The 21080-nt window shown below is 38.7% G+C and overlaps 1 protein-coding gene across 4 annotated transcripts in view; it reads left to right on the plus strand.

The window, feature by feature from the left end:
- Nucleotides 1-21080, plus strand: part of Frmd6 (FERM domain containing 6) — a 188264-nt gene that overhangs the window by 91991 nt on the left and 75193 nt on the right. For 3 of the 4 annotated variants that reach the window (XM_010632568.3, XM_010632564.3, XM_010632567.3), the window contains exons 3-4: nucleotides 620-700; nucleotides 16538-16619. The gene's annotated coding sequence lies outside the window, so the exon portion shown is untranslated. The remainder of the gene's footprint in view (nucleotides 1-619; nucleotides 701-16537; nucleotides 16620-21080) is intronic. The other variant, XM_010632566.3, reaches the window with a different exon arrangement.

The following is a 21080-nucleotide window of genomic DNA, read 5'->3' on the forward strand; positions in this document are numbered from 1 at the left end:
TTATGTTGAGGGAAAATAAAAAATATCAAGTTAAATTGTTTGAACTCGGGATCAGAGAATGGTGATGGGAAAAGATGGAAGACTGCAGGATTTCCTGTTCCCCTTTTCCCTATCTCATCCAGATAGGGACAGGGCTCTCTGCACAGGGAGTTTAGTGTCGATGGCTCCGGGGATCGAACTTGGGTCCTTGCGCTTGCGAGGCAGGCCACTGAACCGCTGAGCTAAATCTCCAGCCCTCAACAACCTCTTTTGCAACGGGAAGTTTCAGGCACGTCCCTCTCCGCATCACTCATTCTGCTCTCAGCATTCGTCATTCTCCCCTGCTACTCTTGTCTGATGTCACATTAAGCAGACAATTCTAAAACAGAAAGACTAATGCCTCCTCTTGGACGAATTTGACATTTAACGATTTACTCTGAGTCGAATGACTGGTTTTAGTTGCTTAAAATATATGCAAATATGCACGATGTGATGATTTTCTTGATCTGCATACCCTGCTGTCTTTCTTCAGTGGTATTGATGCCAAAATCTTTGAATTAAATGGAAACCAAGCAAAACTGCTGCTTAACGGTCTCTAATTACCTGGCAACCTAAATACAAATGGTCCTTTTATTTTCAGCTACTCCACTCCAGTGATTTTTCAGCAAAGGAAGAATCTGAAATGTTCTGGCTGTCTGGAGAGTCTATAGCTAGAATACAGGTGAGTACCCTACAAAAGAAGGGTGATCTGTTGAAGAGAATCTTATAAGCAGGTGCAAAGAACCACTCGTTGCTTATTCTCAGTAAGAGTCCTGCGCCTCTGTCCTCTGGCTTCCTTCTTTGTGAAAATGAGGATGGCCATTTTTGCAAGTTATTTATTATCATAAGGTCTGTGTAACATGTACAGTGTAGTGATCAAGGATACTGGCTTTGGCACCAGGAAGAATTGGACTTCAGTCCTGACTGTGCTGCTTATTAACTGTCACTTTGATCAGAGAACCTCTTTATGTCTTTTCTCATCCAAAAAATGGGGATAATTACTGCACCTACCTAATAGGGTCTTTATGAAGATTAAACAAGATTACCTGGAACATCACAACTGCTCAATCATATTAGCTATAATTTGGATGTCCTATCATCTTCTCATAGGAAAAAAAGGATTTCAAAATCCAAATTATTCAAACTGGCAGGTAAACTTGTGGAGGTATTTTCAATTTTAAGTCAGTTTTAAGTAAGCTGTCACTTTTAAATGAGCATGGTATGGCAGATTATCTGCTATTTAGTTTACTCACACTAACTGGTTATATTTATGTGCCTTTACAATTTCATCCTTTGGTATTAGACCACATGCATGATTTCTCTTCTCTCTCTCTCTCTCTCTCTCTCTCTCTCTCTCTGACTCCTCATCTTAACCTGAAAATTGGGACTGGACAAAATTCAAAGGAAGCATTATTAAATTATCAGGTCTTAAGCCAGCCAGACCTCCTACTCTTTAGGATTCTCAGCCACTTTGTGTTCTTCCATAATGTAAATTGCAAATGAATAACCTCAGCTTCCTGGGTGCATATTTGTAAATGAGACCTAGAAAGATATTTTATAAATGATTGAAAATAATGATTAAAAGAAAGATAAGGTCTTCCTTGGCCCAACATGTGGTGTACAGAGATTAAAGGAGAAAAAAAATATTAGCCAGTAGGACCTTCTGATGTGCAGGTGACTAAGGCTTGGAAGCACAGCCCAGAAGAATCAGAAATCATGACAGCAGGACTGAAAAAATAAAGGCTGCTGGGCAAGACAGGAAGTGGCAGATGGTCACTTTGGGTGCTGGTTCTCAAAAAAGCAGGCCATGTGGGCGCCCTGCCGTTCCCATTGCTAATGCTGGAGAACGGAAGTAGCTTCTGGCTGCTCATCTCTTGCCCTCCCACCCATGCCCTCTCTTTTTGGCTCTGCCATCACCCGACTCACTTCTCAGTGCCCTTTGCTTGTTGCTCCTGCCTCACTAATTAGAAAGCGAGAGCACTGGGGCTACTTGGCCTTGAGTCACTTGAGTAATGAATCTTTGAGTGGAAGGACAGATAAGCGCCTACTTCCAGAAATACAGCTGAATTATGATAAGCCTCGCTACTGAATGCTTTTTTTTTTTTAACACCAGGGATCAAACTCAGGACATTGTGCTTGCAAGGCAGGCGTGGCGCCACTGAGCAAAATCCCCGGCCCTGAATGCTACTTTGGATAGACAGAAAATCACACTATGAATTACACAAGAATAAACTATTTTTAACAACTTAAAATTTGATCAACACACCATAAAATATACACGTTTAAAATGTAACACCTTTTGGGTAAATTTTTAAGAGTTGCGTAATCATCACCACAGTCTAGTTTGAGAACATTTCCAGTAACCCCAAATTAATTCTCACGCCTATTTTTCAGCCAGTCCCCTCTCCTATCCCCAAACCCAGGCAATCACTAATGGATTTTCCATTTAATGGATGTATCTTTTGTATCTACATTTTTTGACTTAGTGTTGTTTCAAAGTTTATTCATGCTGTAGCATGTATCAGTAGCTTTTTCATTTTTAACAGCTGAATAGTACTCCATGTTATGCACCAATAGTTGAACACTTAAATTGTTTCCAATTGCTATTATGAACAGTGCTGCTATTCTATCCATTCACACATAGGTCTAGGTGTGGATATATATGCTTTCATTTCTGTTAGGTCATTTCTAAGAGCAAAATTTCTGAGTGACGTCATAGGTTTAATTCTTTAAAGAAACTGCCAAATTGTTTTTCAAGATGCAAAATATACTCCCACCACTATATCTAAGTGTTCTAGTTACTCCACATCCCTGCCTACACTTCTTATTGTCTGTTTCCTTTTTAGCTGTACCCATTCCTTGAGATCATAAGTGTTCTACGGTGATAAGACCCCACATATCAATTGGCTCTTTGATGATTATATAAGCAGAAAAGGGATGCTTAGTTGCTGTTTATTTTAGTCAAATGATTAGAATAAGGAATAAAAGAGAAACAAAACCTAGCACCAGACATGAGCAGGTGCAGGAGGATGCTGCCTCCTGGCAATCTTCTGCCAGCCCAATGGCCAGCTGCAGTTCCTCCTTTGGTCGACTGAATTGAGCCTGATGCTTTCAGGATAAGTCTCTTATAGCCTCCAGATGTTGTTTAAAGTTGTTTGTTTTTTATTTTCTTCCCCAGACAATAAGATTGGGCGAAAGTTATATACCCGGAGCAAAAAAATCAAAGAACCCCAAATTTGTTAACTGCCCATATTCTGTATATGAAACGAGCATTTTCATATTTCGTGTACTGTGAAACTTACAATTCCAAAGACAGACTTTTAAAAAAATATCTTCTTCACAAGTGAAAAAGCACAGACACAGAGATTAGGTAAATTGCAAAAGGTCACACAGCAGTGAGTGAAGTTGGGATACAAGCCCACCTCATCCAATTCCAAGTTGAATTTTAATTCACTGTGCTGAGAATAAAAAAGTGAAGGAGAAATAATTTAAAGGTCAGGGATATTTCCAGGGAAAGGAAATGTAAACATCTGAAGAGACTTTCCAGTTGTCCAGTGTACAGCCGATGGCTGCTTCTGGTAGAGGGCTTCCACTCACGGTGCCATGTGCAGATGCAAAGTTCAAATCCTGGGGACTCAGTCAAACTGGCAGCTTCAGGAGGAGTGTGGAGGAGTGGGATTCCTGCTTATCGAAAGGGCATTTTGTTCTTCTAATAAAAGACTGTTCATTCTGTACTTACATGGTTAGTGCAGAGAAAACCCAGACAATTTTACCACCCAAGGTGAGAAACTGAGAAGTTCCAGAATTAAACTGGTACACTTTTTTGAGTAATAGTTCTGCTTCCCTCGGGGAAAAGGCATCTTTTCTGATGTCATTGCCACCCACCACCACCTGGCATCTCTGCGTGGTGGCTCCAGAGCAGCATATAGGAGGATCAGAGCCTTCAGCAGAAGTTGCAGGGTGCTTGGAGAAGTCTCTCCAGCAGGCACATTCAGATTCAGATTTCCTGAGAGGCGCTCCTTCATCTGTCTTTAGAACACTGGATTTGTGCATCTCTCATCCCATTTTCATGAATGTGTCTATGTTCATGACAGAAGGAGAAGTGACACTTTGTTGTCAGGGTGTCTACTTTTATCGGCTCCCCTGTTCCTTCTAGAATCAAGCCAGGGGCTGCTGCTGCTCAGTTTGGTGATCGGAGGGACAGGAGATGAGAGTATGAATAATATGCTGTGAAGCTAATGTTTCTCTTTCCCACAGCCAACACTAACTCTGGTAATTGGGGATTACAGTGTATCTGGATTTTTAACAATTAAGTCTTCAAGTTTTAGGGCTTTAAATTAAATCCTGAGTCTGTCAGCACTTGTTACTTGGCCCATCTCACATACTTAATGGCTCTTATCTTCTAATGGAAATAAAAGTCCCAGTTAACACAGCAGGATCTATGAGTAAAATGGAAAACTAGCAAAAGTGACGAGAAGTGTTTTGCCAGAGCAAATTCTTATCGGTGTACTTATTACAAGCGATAATAATGTGATGTAGATCAGTGTACTTCCCAAAGTGTATTCAAAGCGATGTTCACAGGTGACCTGTATGGGGTGAAAGACCCTGACTCCATAATCAAGTTTTGAAACGGTAAATTTCTTTGTTGAACATAAGAGTCATTAAATGTGCATTTTGAGCCTCTGCTAGAGTTTATATGTGGATGTCACCCCAAAGCTTCCTAGGCTCAGAGATCGGGCCCATAGAAGGTGACTGGATTAAGGGGACATTGTATCTGGCTTGCTGTCAGGAGGTGGAGCCTGGTCTGAGGGGGCGTGTCTCCTGGGGGCGTGGCCTGGGAGGGTTTATCTCTCTCTCTCCACTTCCTCCCATCTGTCCCTGCTTCCTGTCCACCGTGTCATGAGCGGCATTCTTCTGCCACATCCCTGCTACGCCGTTCTGCCTTGGAGCCAAACAACTCTGGACTGAAATATGAGCCAAAATAAACCTTTCCTTCCTTAAGTTGTGCATGTTGGGTATTTTGTCCCAGCAAAAGCAAAGTAACAGAGACAACCTCCAAAGCTGAAATACGGTGTAGAGTTCTGTGAGCTGTGAGCTGCTTGAAATGAAAACTTCTCAGTGTCAGAAACATTTTGGATAATAGTTTGGAAAAAGACGGCATAGAAAATGTACAGGAGGATAATTTCTTGTCTATCTAAAGTCTTCACATCCAGGTAGCCCCTGCTGTCTTGCCTCCATCCTTTTTTTTCTAAGAGCTCCGAAGAGGCTCCGTTCTGTTTAAACAAAGAGCATGGGATATTCTAAAAGAGGAACGATGTCTCTGACCCTGTCTTTACCTGAATTGTCTTTTCACAGCATACAGGACGGGCTGATTGAGGTACTAGTTAATGATGATTTGGGGAAAAAGGGGAAGTCTTCAGTAAAAAAACAAAACTAACTTATATGATCATTAAATGTAAATATAACTCGATTGGACCTGAATTTCAACAAAACCATTATAGGAAGACATTTTAAATACAGAGAAAGGTTGAATTCTAAGGAATCATTGTTCATTTTTGTTAAGTCTAATAGTGATATCAAGTTATATAAAATTTTTAAGAGATATTTATGCAAACATTTAGTATAAAATATGTTGCCTAGAATTTGCTTTAAAATACCTCAAAAGCATGAAGCAAATGTTAATAACTGTTCAAGCAAAATAATAGAGTATGAGAGGGTTTTAATGATATTTTCTATGGGTTTTAATTTTTTCGTAATAAAAATTTTTAATGCAGATTTATCAAGCCCCAAATATACCAAATCAAAGTTGCTAGTGATTGGGCTGGGAACTTGCTATTTCTCTCTCTGTTTCTCTCCCTCTCTCTCTCTAAACACACACAAATACACACATACACACACACCAGCAAGGTTTTTTGGTTGGGAAAGCTGAGATGTTGCCTGCCTCTGACCATTTACAATCTGTGCACCTCATCCAGTCATCACAAACTGGTACTTGGTTGTAAGAGCCCTCAAGGCAGTGATATAGGCATGTGAGATACTTGGAATGTAACAAAATTGCCCAGATGTGCAGGTCGAGGCTGCAGATGATAGCACAAAGCTCAGCCATCTCATTAAACAAGTAAGTTCAGCACGGCTTTTTATTACTGACTAGTTCCGGTGTTTGCTGTTAGTAATATAAACACAGCTGCAATCTTTGAATTAAAAATGAGGAAGTGAATAATCATTTGCCATAATTAGACGGTAGCCATAAAATTAAGTGAAAAGCAGTGATATGTTTTACAAATAAAACATTTTAAGGCAAGCAACACAAATAATAATTAATCAATTTCTAATGTGTACCAAGATATAAGTTCCTTAGAGAGAATGGAACTGCACAGGTTTAGCAAAATATAGTTATGTGGTATACTTCATACTAAATGACTGTCTACCTTCAGGAGGGACATTTTTAAGTATCTTTTAAATGGATGCACCAAGAGCCACCAAAATTTAATAATACAGAATCCATACTATTAACCCATCTTTATCTGTACTTTAACAAACCCCTATTGTCATATTTTTGAAATGTTATAGAAGGTTCATAGAACATACCTGAGCCCTGCCTGCCGTTCACAGTCTGCATAAACTGGAGCACCAGAGTGATTAGCCATCACCTCAGCCGCAACAGCCATTAAATATACATTGTGAGCTCTTTGGTTTTTCTACATTGAAATGAATGTATAACTACATTGCAAATATAATGACATTTTCAAACATGAAAAGAATATATTTCTAGTTTTTAAAGCGCTTGTCTGTTACCACTTAAAATCATGTGGCATACCACAAATAGTGCTCTTACTATGTCCTGGGAGGCCTTAACCTAATTTAAGAACAGCAAGAATAAATATATCAGATTCTTGTTAATAAGGAAGAAAGGGAAAATAATTGTTCCTCCAGGGAAAGAACTATGCTGTAATTATGTTTGCATGACCTATACCTAGCACAGTGTCTAAAAACATATTAGGCATGCAATGCATGTCTGTTTGAATAAATGAATGAATGCTTATCATATTTTGGAATTATCTCTATTCCCTATTCCCAAAACCAATTATTTGTCAAGGTAAAGGTTTTAATCAAAGCTCTTAGTTCATGAAAATTAAATTGCTGGGCTTGGCCCCTTTTGTAAGAAATGTAAAACTCATGAAATTCAAATACTCTTGGGAAATCCAAACATTTTCATTTCCCAATGTCTACTTAAAAAGGCAAAAAGAAAAAAGCAAGTAAATTGACAGAAATACTCAAATATTAGCTTTTAATATTTTTAAAACACTAGAAAATGGGAAGCTATCTCTCATGAATCTGGAGGCACCTTAATGTAACTGAACAAATTCACTCACAAAGAACAGATGTGTATCCTGGTCTGCCACTAGCTAGCTGTGTGTAATCCAGCGAAGTCACTGCATCACTCTGAGCCTCAGCTTTTTCATCTGTAGTATGAAAATTATCAGCGTAATTATAATCACTTAACCATGTAGATTAAAATACCTATGTTTCATTCTAGCTGTAAAATACAGAAGCTGTTTTCCAAATTTCCTGGTCTCACGGCTTACTGACCAGTGCTTGGTGCTATGCTCCTACTTCTTCATCAGTGTAGAGCAGGTGGAGACTGACGTGGCCCTGATCTTAGGCCCAGTGTCATTGTGAGCGACATGAGCCTCGGTACTGGCAAACCTAGCTACCTGGCCTATCACTGCGAGTTCTTCGTTGTCTCATTTTTTAAAAAGTATCTTTAGAAAAAAAATTTAAATGCTCTCACTTCCTTTAAAGTTTTGAGCATTTTACCATGAGGCAGTGTAGTGTTTAAGAACATATTCTGGGCAGTCATATTGTTCAGGTTTTCATCTGGCTTTAAAACCCAGGACACAGGATTTCTTTATGCCTCAGTTACTTCATCTTTTTAAAAAGTGATTATTAAGTTTTTAAAAAGAACTTCCCTGCTTCAGAAAGATTTGTTGGGCAGTACAAGAATGAAAAAACACTTCCAAAGCACTTTAATAATAAAAAGCAACTATATTGAATTTTGCCTACATTCTTTATCTAGTAAAACATTCCACTTTCCTTGTTACAAACATATTAAAAGCCATTTGTTTGGGGTGACTTGTGTTGAAAATGGCTCAGGAGGTCCATGTGTTGGCTAGCATCCTTTTGTGAGCTAGATAATGCCAAATTAAAAACTAGAAAATGCTGTTTACTATGTGTAAGGTCCAATGTGAGGATAAAATCTAGAGGGAGAAGACCAGGATGTGGGCCATGACCCCAGAAGTTCTCTCAGTGCTACAACACTCAATGCTCATTTCTTGGGGGTCATAGAGTCACTGTCTATGATGTCCCCACTCAGGCACCCTGAGAGTCGTGGCCTGCCAGGACACTAGTGAGCCCCTTTCCACAAGGCTGGGAAAGAAAAGTCAGACAAAGGCAGCTGTAGAGGAAAACAAAACAAAACAAAACAAAACAAAAGGTGAGATTCACTTGGCACCATCTCTCACAATAATAAACATTTTAATAGTAATTATAGTTCACAATTAAAATTAATTTTCATTTTTATTAAAATAATTAGCCAAAATTCTTTTTGTATCTATCTCCCATTGAAAGGAAAAACTAAAAGTTTAAGGGGCAGTACATTAAAATTTGGTTTTACTCTGTAATTAACTGATGTACTCCCATTTAACATATGTGAGGTATGATCAAAATATGGTGAATGTTAAATTTTTAAAAAGTACTACTGTAAAAGACACATTGCCATTAATCACTCTCAAAAAACTCCCCCTTGCTTCACACATGCTTACCCCACCATTCTTGCCGCTTTCTGATGTAGCTCTGGAAGTCCTCTTTCCTGAGTGTCTTTAATTGTGCTGTTTTGGCTGCCTCAGTATCTTGGATTGATGAAAATGTTTAACTTTCCATGGTCATTTTGACTTTGGGGAGGAGCCAGCAGTCACATGGTGCCAGATCCAGTGCATGAGGTAGATGAGGCGACACAGTAATGTTTTTAGGAAACTTTGTATTGGATGGCATCCGACAGCAGCATTCACTGTGTTTTTGATCATATGACATGGAGACACTCTTTTCAGGGGAGTCTTCTGAGGGGAGTTTATGGCAATGTGTCTTTTTACCAAAGTAATTTTTTAATTAACCACTACCAGTCCAATTATTTAAATATAGGATTTGCATATCTTTGTTAATTTTTATAACAAAATCACACATTTCCCTGAATTTTCATAAGATAATATAGCAGGAAATATAAAAATAACAATTTTATCAAGTTTATCCAAGAATTGACTGGTTGCAATGACAGCTGCTTGAGCATTCACTGCTCGGTAGTCAGTATGTAAACATACACACTGCCCAAGTGATGCTGGGGTAAACTGTTGAGTGGTTAAACATTCACTGTATGTTTCCATCATACCTCGTGATATTAAATATATGTCATATGTAACTCCTTTTTTTTGTTGTTTTTTTGAGACAGGGTTTCACTATGTAGTTGAGACTGACCTGGAACTCAATGTGTAGCCCAGGCTGGTCTCGAACTCACAGCGATCCTCCTGCCTCAGCCTCTCGAGTGCTGGGATTACAGGTGTGCACCACCACGCCCAGCCTTGTAACTCCTTTATTTTAGGAAATATATTATAGGTACATATTTTAAATAGTAATGGGAATGATATCACTGGCTAGAAATAGTAACTGAGAAAAAACTGACCTAAAGTAAACGGCACATTATCAACACACAACTGTACAGCTAGCAACATTTTGCTGCCACACACACTTCCAATGTAGGGCATCCAAAAGCAAATTCAAAGGTACGGAGAACAAGGAAAACAATTTTCCCTACTGATTGGCATGACAAATCACAAAACTAAAGGGATGTCATCTTGAAGTAGGAATTACAATTTAAGAATGAAGACTAAATTCACAAGTTGATGTCTTTATACTTTCATGAATGTAATCGATAAATCCAACTAAAAGTATTTTTCAGATCCATTCTAATTTGACTCATCTTTCCCCAAATCCCTCAAAAGTAGCTGTAGTTTTAGTACATGTCCTTTCTTGAAATTTGCAGATGTTTATTTATGAGTTCTCTGAGATGCTGAGAGTAATAGGAATAGCTTTGATTTGAGAAATGGGAAGTCTGTCAGATTCTCTCCATAGGCAACGAGACTGGACAGCAAGGACATCCTTCCTGACTGCATTTAGACTGGGAGCCTTGGCACGGGTGGTTCTGCACTGTTTTCATTCTTGCTCTGGAAGCCACAGCTGACATGGGAGGCTCTTGTGACACACGAGGTTTTACAACCTGGCTTCTGCAGTGATGTACAAAACCTCTGTGACTAAAGACAAAGATGGCTCCAGGGACTGGTGGTTTCCCTTTGAACTGGCAAACTTTCTCCTTCATACTATGTGTATGGCTCAAAGGAAATATTGGAAATTTGAGAAAAAAAATTAAGACTGAGTGTAGGCATGTAACAACTTAGCTGAGTGCTTTCGTCATCCCTCCTTTTGTCTGATCAGTTTGAGACACAGGCAAACTTACGCTGTTGGAGTGGAAGCTGGGTCATCAAGCACTGCCCTGTTGACTCCTGCTTGCCAAACAACCTCGTGTAAGTCTTTATAATGACCTTTTACTAGCTCTACCCACCAGAAATGGGCTGAGAATTTTGTCCCCAGCCCTTCCTGTCCCATATACATATCTGGGTTTGAATCAGCTTGAGTGGGCACATATCTTGGATATTTCCCTCACATTTCAGATGCATAGCTTCCTCTGCCAATAAAGTGGATGCTCCATTTACAGTCTTTTTATTTATTTTTAAATAAAAATGGGTGTTTACATGTTTTAATAGGACCTTTTTCTTTTTTAAAAAGTATTTAGAAACTTAACTATTGATTTTGGGCAACTTGTCTGTGCCCTGGTTCCCTTACTTGTTAAACAGGAATTATAAGAGTACCTATCTTATAAGGTTGTGGTTATGATTTAATGAAATAATAAACTTGGTACAGTACCTAAAATACAATAAATGATCTCAATAATCAGCTGTCCTTTTAAATCTAAATGCACTGCAGTCATGAAACAAACATTAAACTTGTCATCCATCGAACCAAATATGCCATTCACCTTCAAAGTCATGGGTGGCTAAGTGTAGTGGGGCTGAAATATATCCTATATATAGGTGTTCATTAGGGAAGATCGAGAGAGCAAAGCTATGAAATGGGAGGTAGAAATTGGGATCATATATACTACATTCAGTCTATATTCCATGTTTTCAGAGCTGCTCTTTAACATATATCTGGAAATGTTAATTAAGACTATGATTCATTTATACACAATTAGATTGATGTGGCAGTTTCTGGGTACTAAATGGAGTTGTTATTCAGCAAAACTGAAAGTTTATATTGCTTTACTTTAGTTAAATGGCCTCCTGTTAACTAAATTAACAACCAGCTTTAGTTATTCTCTTGACATCTTAGGAAATAAATAGACCTTTCTCCAATTTGAATTGAATGTGCTGACGTCAATGTCCTTACTGTGACAAAAAGATTACTAATCACACCATAACACATTCCCCTTCCCCCACATGCTTTTACCCATTAGAAGAGGGTGGTAGAATTCTAGTACCTGAAGCATTTGGCAGCTTCAAAATCTGGCCTCTACATCTAAAATTTGCTTTAGCATAATCCTCAGCAGGGCAGCTCCCCATATGGCCATGAATGGGTGTCAGAATCATTTGGAGTTTGTTACTGTTATTTTTAAAATCTCAGCCCGTCACCAGTTCTTAAATGGTTCTCATACACAGCCAGATTAGGAAACCACCATCGAAAAGAAATAAGATAAGTCTAAGTGGCAATCAGACAATATTTTAAAAAGGTAATTCACATGATCTAATCTTTTGTAATTTTATAGTGATATTTTTAAAGCTATTTTGTGGTTCTACTTTAATGAAAGTGTCAATATATTTGAACACATATTTTTTTTTTATTGAGTTCATTGGTATAATCTACGTATACAATACAGTTACATTCATTATTGGGATCCTGTACCTTTACATGATAGGTCTTGATTCTCATTTTTTTCCCCTTGTCCCTCCCCTCCCTTCACCCCCTCCTCCCCTCCCCATTTACAAACACTTTATTTCCATTTTTTCAATTTCTCATATTTTTATCCTCTCCCTTATTACCTTTCCCCCACACTTCCCACTTTCCCTACTCCTTTAGCCCTTTACTTCCTATTTCACATTATTAATTATCTCATTAGGATCCTGTGTACTATTATAGTTTTTCACACCAGAGAAACTATTCGGTATTTCAGTTAAAGAAATCTGTGTATAAACATTAAAAATAGGGAATCCTAAAATAAAACTTAAAAGGAAAGTAAAAGAGAAAAGGCAATGATGTAAGATTAAAATAATCCTTAATTCTGGAGATGAAAATGGTCCCTTAACATATTTAAATTGCTTCTTGCTCTTATAGTCTTATCTTATTATTATTTTTCATTATTTAGAGAATACTTTATTAGTTTCTGTAATCAGACCCACGTAGAGATGACCTTACATATTTAATACAGTGAACTACCCCTGTACAAATGGAAAACAAATAAAAATGAAAAAATTAACATTTCTAGACCAATATGGCTGTCCATTTATTTCTGTACAATGCCAACTCAACACAGTAAATTGGGATAACATTTTCCAAAGTTGACAGCACAGTTAAAGTTTCCAAAAATTTCTAGATGTTGTTTTACGCAGGTATGCATTTATTCAATACTCATTGGTGCCTATAAAGTGAACCTAAACAGGCAAATCAGCCCATAGGTCCCCAAAACATCATCCTTCACCTCCAGTGACTTTGTAACAGGTGCTTGACAGCTCAGCTTGTATCACCAAAAGGATCATGCCCACCATGACCCCGAAGGCTCTGAAGTATTCCAGTTACCTTTTACATCAGTGGTTCTTAAACTAGGGCAATAATTTTTCATTGTGGGGCCTGCATTGTAGGATGTTTGACAGCACCCCTAGGCTCTACCCACTATATGAAATGCCTAGAGCACTGACCTTTTCTCTTCCATAAAGTTATGACAACCAAAAATACCCCTAGATGCTGCTAATGTTCTCCAGGGGCAGAACCAATCTCTGCTTGAGCACCACTAGAAGTATCAAAGTATGGGTGTGAGGATTCCTTTGCATCACAAATAGCTCCCACGTTCTGATGCTAAAGTTTCTTTAATAAATTAATGTACCTCTCTTCCCACAATACATTTAAAAGCTTAAACTAAAGTGGGTATGGTGGCACATGCCTATAATCCCAGCACTCAGGAAACAGGAGGATCACAAGTTTGAGGCCAGTCTGGGCTATGAAGCAATACCCTGCATCAAACAAACATACCAACAAATAAAATAAATAAATAGCAAGTAAACAAAAAGCTTCACAAGTATCTGCTAAAGGAGTTAATGAATGAATGTCGGAGGCAGCCTTGGAAGAGGTAGGAGAGCTGGGGATACAGAGCTTTGGTAGGAGACTGAGCAATCAGGAGAGCCTGTTCTAAAAGAAAGCTAAGAAAAGTCTAGAAGTGGAGAGGACTGAAGCTCCAGGAGGAGATGCCTGACATGGAAAGGCCAGACATTTCAGGGGTAAAGAGCTTAGGCACCACTGCATATTTTTGGTAAGGCCTTGGGCACCCAAGTCTAATGACGGGGTTCTTTCAAAGAGCCATTGGGAGGATTCCACAAGGTCACACGTACAAGCCTCCTAAAGGAGTGGCCAGCAAAGAGGAAGGTGAGGATATGATTCTTGAGTGGCAGGAGGTGAGTGGAGCAAGCCAGCTGGAGCTGTAAAAATCTGAACAGCCCTGTGGTAACAAGAAAGCAAGCCTGAGAGAGATAAATTGGCCATGCATCTGAGAGACCACTGATGGAACTGTTGTCTTGGTGATGTGCCTGACTAATGAGCTCATTTATTCCATGTTCTTTTGGCTTCCTCAATGACTTTAAAAGGGATGACTGTGCTGACCTGGATTTTGAGATTTTTAAGAAAGCTAGATTAGAAGGTCAGAGGGATCAGAACACAAGACTACCCCAGGGATTAAACTGTAAGGCAAAGAAGTCAAGTCAGATAACAAACAGAGAATTGGGAAAGGTCTGGGGACTGAGTCAAAAGCAGGGCTAGGGGGAGGGAAGGAAAGGTGGGACATGGTAGAGAGGGAGGTTTCCAGGAAAGGTTCAGAGGTGGCAAAGCTCCTGCTGACACAAAAGCCAGCTCAACTTGACACAGAGGTGGGGGACACGAAGGGAGTAGAGGCAGGGCTGCCCCTTCCCCTTGCCCACTGTGTGCTCAAGGGTGTCTGTAAAAATGCTTTGTTGGCACGGGATTCAATAGTTAGCAACCATTCTAATAAAATGCATTTAACAGACTTCTTAATTGTGTGGAAAGACTGTAGGATGAGTAGTTAAAAGCAGATAAATAAAATCTACAAGGAACACAGAATACAGCAGTGCCTCAGTTCACAAACACTTTTATTTGCAAACAATGTGGTTTGCAAATAGAGTGTTGGGCAAAATTTTGTTTTTGTTTGCAAACTGCATCAGGTGACAAACATGACCAACCATGGCCATCTTCTCCACACAAACACAAAGGTGGCCATCTTTTGCAAAATTACAGGGCAAATTAAGTTCATGAACTAAAGCACCACTGTATTTATCATCTAGCTACGCTTGAAAAAAATAAAGTGCCACCCTCAAAAGTCTTCTTAAAGGACAGATTCTTTCTCATCAATACCAGGGACATCTGTCCAAGAAGCATCTCAAGAAATGTTAAACTTTTCCTGTGCTCATGTAATTGTCTTCTTTCTCTAATCCATTTTCAACACACAAAGGCACACATGTACACACTCTCTCCTTACATATGATTTTTAAAATTCATTCATTCAGCAATACATGCAAGACACTGTTCCAGATATTAGGACCACAGAAGTTAGAGATTATGTTTGTGCTCAAATGAAACTTAAATTCTAAATGGAGAGACAACTGAAAAGTTGAGCACAGTCAGAAATAATTTCAGTAGTTTCACAGTGAAGTGCCATGAAAAAAAAGTGCATGTGATGATACAGTAATTTATAGTGATCTGTCTTTTAAGTCTGGATTATACTTAAAACTATCATGGATTAGGGATGCATTTCCATTATCCTTTAAGAAATTTGGGCACAAGTGACAAAAATTACAAACCCAATACAGATTACTGGCAGAACAGAATTGTGATTTGTTGATTCTCTTTTTCTGCTCAAGAAACCATGTAGAATATTTGGCTTAATTATACATGAATCACAAATATATAATAACGTTTTTAAGAGAGCATATTCCAGAAGTACCCCACAAGTCTCACTTACCTTCAGTGCTACATCTATGCTATCGTCTAGTACTTTTTGTCTCCATGCCTATTAAAACCAAACATCAGGACCTGTCTTTTGCTTGCTTGTGTGCTTTGTTTTTGAGAACAATCTCCTAATCTATGATTTCTACTTCAAACTCTCTGGTGTACTTACCACTGTTCTTTCCTTGAAGAACTGGATGATAAGAAATCAGTTCAGGCTAAGAGAATGATTTCTTAGGTTACCCTTCAAACAGAAAAATCTAACCATTACCTTACCTATAGAAGACTTGGAAATTTTTTGGCATTTGGTTTGACAGCCAAGCTAAACAAGTACAAGTGGGTAGATTTTGTTTTTCTTTTACAGGTGAGAAGAAAATAGGACTCTAATGTAGGTAACCCCAAATAGTTTCTTGCTTTCATCCAATTAGTTAGTATAACTAGCACATCATGGTTTGTTTTATAACCCAAATCCCAGATGGTAGAGTTTCTTGGAAGTGTTACTAACCCAGGGACCTTGAGCTTAGTGAACCATAGTTAGGATATATTATTTCCAGTTCTACTCATCATTTTTTTCTTTTTATTGAGTTTATTGGTACAATCTAGGTATACAATACGGTTACATTCATTATTGGGATCCTGTACCTTTACATACCATCATTCTTTTTTAACAGACAAAGAAACAGGTTTAAGGGCATGTTTGTAATGATTACAAGCTACTCAAGGTGACTAGCACAGAATGGACAGATTTTGGGAGTCTCTTCACAAACAGAACTGTTGTTGGTATTAGGTAGAGCCGGTACTTCCCAGCTGGAAAGACGTTCTTGTGTTCTGAAAGACGAATGTTCCCACTGCCCACTGTTCTAGGCTCAGTACTTCTCAGGCACAAATCCTTAAGATGGCAGAAAACTCCGAGGACGATTCCAGTGTTCCACCACTTTCCTGTTATCATTTGTGTTTGAAAGTAACTCTTCCTAGAAGATTACCTGTTAAAAATAATCAAAGCATGCCTGAGGCATAACTCAGAGTAACCAGTGTGTTGTCAGGTTCCTGCTTCTTTCCCTTTCTCATCTCTCTCCCAATTGGAGAGGAGGGAGTTGCTGCCCAACTCTGAGATGGGTATCTTTTCTTTCAGGTTTTCAGAGAGAAATTACGGAATCTGAGCTGAAAGACTACTCTAGGGCCTTTAAGACCGCTGTATAAACACAAAGGCGCACGTAAGTTTTATGTGGTAGGAAATCTACCCTTTGTCTTACACTTCTACTAGACATTTTTCTGTACTAGAGTCCTTCTCCCAGCCTCAGTCCTCTGCATAATGTACAGCTGTGTGCACAGGGCAGCAGTCCCAGTCTCACATGGAATTGCTCCACTGTGCTTTAGTTAGCAGCAGTATCCTCAGCTCCCGCTGCCTCTGCCACTGTGCCTTCCAACTCCAATTCTCAAGTGCAGTTGTCTCTGCTGCTTTGGCCCACTGTACTCTGTGCATCTAACACCTCTGCTAGAATCAAAGGCTGGGCCCAGCTCTCTTAGCCTTAGCAAAATTTTCTTTTGTCCTTGAAGAACTGGATATATTACGGTGAAACTAAAACTATGAGAATGGAAGCAAAAGTAACTCTTCAGATAAGTGTCCTGTAAATTTTTACATGCTGAATATTCAGGGACATTGCTTTTATACAGCATGTAGAATTTACAGGACACTTATCTGAAGAGTTACTTTTGCTTCCATTCTCATAGTTTTACATTGTCCCTGGATAGTCAAATTATCTTACTTTCAGATATGTTCTCAAAAGTCGATGAATAAGAGAACAAAATTTAATTTTTTCAATTTTGTATCTCTAAATTGGGGAAAGGTAAATCTTCTTGAGTTAGACTGCTACATAGTATTAGCACCTGTGCTGTGCTACTTCTGCAAAATAATCACAAATACTTCTCCACTTACACTGGGTTTGCAACCCAACAAAGATTTTGTAAGCTGAAAATACCATGAGTTGAAAATGCATTTAATACACCTAACTTACCGAGCACCACAGCTCAGCTTGATCTACCTTAAACAGTCTCAGAACACTTACATTAGCCTTTAGTTGGGCAAGATCACCTAACCTAAGGCCTGTTTTACATTAAAGTGTTGGATTAGCTCATGTCAGTTATAGTATGTATAGTACATGTAGTATGTAAGTCATGTATAGTTAAAGTACGCTATCAGGCAGTGATGGCAAATATTTGAAAAGACTGAGTGCCCAAACTACAACCCCAAACTCACTTATTTATCGCAAAGTGCCAACACTGCAATTTAACCTGAATACTGAGGTTTTAGTTTAGAAAAAACAATTCGTACACTTGGCTCCCGTGCCAACAGAGGGGCTGTGTGCCCACTGCAGCATGTGTGCCATAGGTTAGCCATCACTGCTGTTTGTTCACCCTTACTCCTCAGCACTGAGAGTATGTTAGGCATTACCACCAGCCCGGGAAAAGATCCAAATTCAGAATTTGAAGTGCAGTTGCTATTGAATGTGGATGACTTTTGTGGTGAAGTCGAAAAATTCATGGTCAAACCATCATAAACTGATGACCATCTGCGTTTGTATCTCCGTTAGGTGCTTTTGATCATTAGGTAGTTGGCTTACACAACTGAAGATCATTTTGCTAGACTTGTTCACTAAAGTCTCTTTTGTTGTTTTTACTTTGCAGAATACATTAATATACTAGCTGAAAATAATGAGGACATTTTTAATGTTAGGTAGTGAAAAGCACAACTAGAGCACTATACTATGTAAGTTCCACGAATGATTATTTTGTCTTTTATCAGCTACGTCGGCATTTAAAATTATAGAGTAGAACATAAATTTATTTTGCTTGTTTAAAATGTATTTTAGTTTCGCAAATGAATCTCAGTAATTACCAAAAAGAAAAATGAACCTAAATTCTTTATTATGACCTTCAGCCAGAATGATGAATGGTAATTTTGGAAAAGTATTCTTTAAAAGCCAGTACTTCAAATTACTGAGTTGTTAAGACTACTCCTTATATTCCAGCATTAAAAATACTCTGAATCCCCCAAAACATTGAATTATATGAGATAAAAATAGGCTTTTTTTCTCCTTGTATACTGAACCAATCTTGTCAATATTTCTTGTAATGTAAATTACAGTAGTTCCTATGCTTAGCAAAATGCATGTCACCAACCGAGGCTTAAGCCTTTTTCATTACAACGGTAAGATACATGGCTGTCCTGCTTTCCAAGCGTGCTTTTTCATTCTGTGCTACCTGAGATACTTTAGTCCCTGACTCCAAATAATGTCTACACTTAAAAGAACCTGGGGATATTTAAAACTGGCATGTCATATTCCAGACCAATTAAGTCATGTGCCTGGAACACAGACATCAATAGTTTTTGAAAATCCCCAGGTGACTTCAGTATGCTGACACATTTGAGCCACTGCAGTGATCTTGCTGCTAGGCAAACTTCCGTTCAACCATCCCATCCCAGGTCACAGGGAATGCTGGATAACCTCCCTGATAGGTTCAGGCTTTTTTGTCGGTTCCTGCCTATCTACCATAGCAGGCAGTAAAGATGTTACAATTGTTTATTTTTGTGCTTATTTCCCCAACCTACTGTAAGATTCAGGAGTATATTTATTCTTGAATCCCAGGGTCTAACCTTGTGTCTGTTGTATGGAAGTACTCAATACACCCATGGAAGGAATAACTTCTTCCTAAGAAACGCAAAAATACAAAGTGTCTTGGAAGGAGTAATAATTTAAGATGCTGTTCTTAACATCTTAAATTAGAATGTTCAATTTTTTTTCCTCATTGAGTTTATTGGTACCTTTTAGGTATACAGTACACATACATTCATTATTGGGATCTTGTACCTTTACATGACAGGTCTTGGTTCTCATTTTTTCCCCTTGTCCCTGCCCTTCACCCCCAAATTAGAATGTTCTTAACATCCTAATTTTAGGATGATGGTCTAGTGGTGGGCAATGCCACATACTTAGGAAAACATTATACCAATGAAAATAAAACTACAGCCCCACATCTAAAGCATAAAATATAACTGTGAAATAGGTATATAATTGCATTATTGTAATAAGCACAGAAAGACCTTTCCTGTGATAAGAAATAACTTTTTTAATCTCCTTTTCTATCTTTAGTGGAATGCTGTTTCCATGCCTTCGGAATCTTACGTTAAAATTTACAAAACTAACTTGAAAAGTATAAAGTACTTAGTATTTATAGTACTTAATGCAAAATGTACTAGTAAGTCTTTAATTTTTTTTTTTTTTTTTTTTTTTTTTTTTTTTTTGAGACAGGGTCTTGCTTCGTAAGCAAATTTATTCAATCCTCCTGCCACAGCTTCCTGAGTACTGGGATTACAGATGTGTAATAGTATGTCTAGTTTAAGTTTTATGCTTATGTGATATTCACTGTTAATATGATCATGATTCAGAAAATATTTATAGTAAATTTTGCTACAGTCTAATTCTAGACAATCTTAAAACACATTTTAAAAAAGCTATTTAAGATATTTTGCTTTGTATTGCCTCATTATTTTATTTTTGTAGAAATACTTCAATCTAACAACGTTATTTTTTATCGGCTAAATTCTGAAGAATGAAACGTAAAAATAAATCAGATGTAAGGACTTCTTTCCAAGACAGTAATATATTTCTCACTTAACATATACATTAAGTACTGGATTATCTTATTATTAGTCTCCAAATTCAAGACCCTACCAACCAGTGTTCAATGTGTGCTCATTCTGAATGCATATAAAAGTGAGAAAACTTTTAGATGCCTATATTGTACAGTAGCAATATTTTAGTATATTAAGTACAAGGAATTTAAAAGGCAGCACTCAGGACGCTGAGGCAATAGGGTCCCTGTAAGCTCGAGGCCAGCCTAAGCTACACAGTGAGTTCAAGACCAACCTAAACTACACAGAGAGACCCTGTCTCAAGAACAAAATAAAAGGCAGGAGATAAAACATCCTTCTCGCTCTTCTTTGCATAATGGAATCACGACTTTAAACCCCAAGAGTAACGTCTCAAGAAACTGCTCAGCTGTAGGAGAAATAAGCTCCTAAGTTATGATCAACTGTGAAAAGACAAAGATCACAGTTCCTCGTACCCTAATATTCAGTTCTAATGTCTTGGTCCCCTAAATATAAGAGCTGTGAGTAACTACTTCAAGTGAGCTTCAGGTGTAATAAACACAAAACTGAATTTCTTTCGCTATGCAAAGGAGGCATTCAGACACTTTTAACCAACAACTAGCATTAGATATATAAGTTCGGATAAAAAAGGAGGGCAAGTAAAGCTGGCTCCTGTTAGCGTCATCCAGGTGCTGGGTCTTGTCCTTCCTCGGGTTCCCCTCTCCTCACCCAAAGCCTGGAACACGGAGGCTGCATCCACCTGGAGAGCAGGAGGATCGGAATTCAGGAGATTCGGCTTCCTCCGGGCGCCCCCTCCACCAGGCACCCAACCTGCGGGGGCGCCGCGTGCCCACAGGCGGGCAGGAGGGAGGGTGCGGGACTGGAGGACAGCGGGAAACGAGGAGTCTCGAAGCCTCCTCCGCGGAGACCGCCTCCTCGCCTCTAGGCCTGCCCTCTGTGGGTTCTGAATTAGTAAATGGAGTTAGGCGCCAGGCAGCCAGTCCCGGCCAGTTCCACTCCGCCG

The sequence above is a fragment of the Fukomys damarensis genome, unplaced genomic scaffold (genome assembly GCF_012274545.1).
Source record: "Fukomys damarensis isolate Sample0158 unplaced genomic scaffold, DMR_v1.0_HiC HiC_scaffold_17, whole genome shotgun sequence".
Classification (NCBI taxonomy): domain Eukaryota; kingdom Metazoa; phylum Chordata; class Mammalia; order Rodentia; family Bathyergidae; genus Fukomys; species Fukomys damarensis.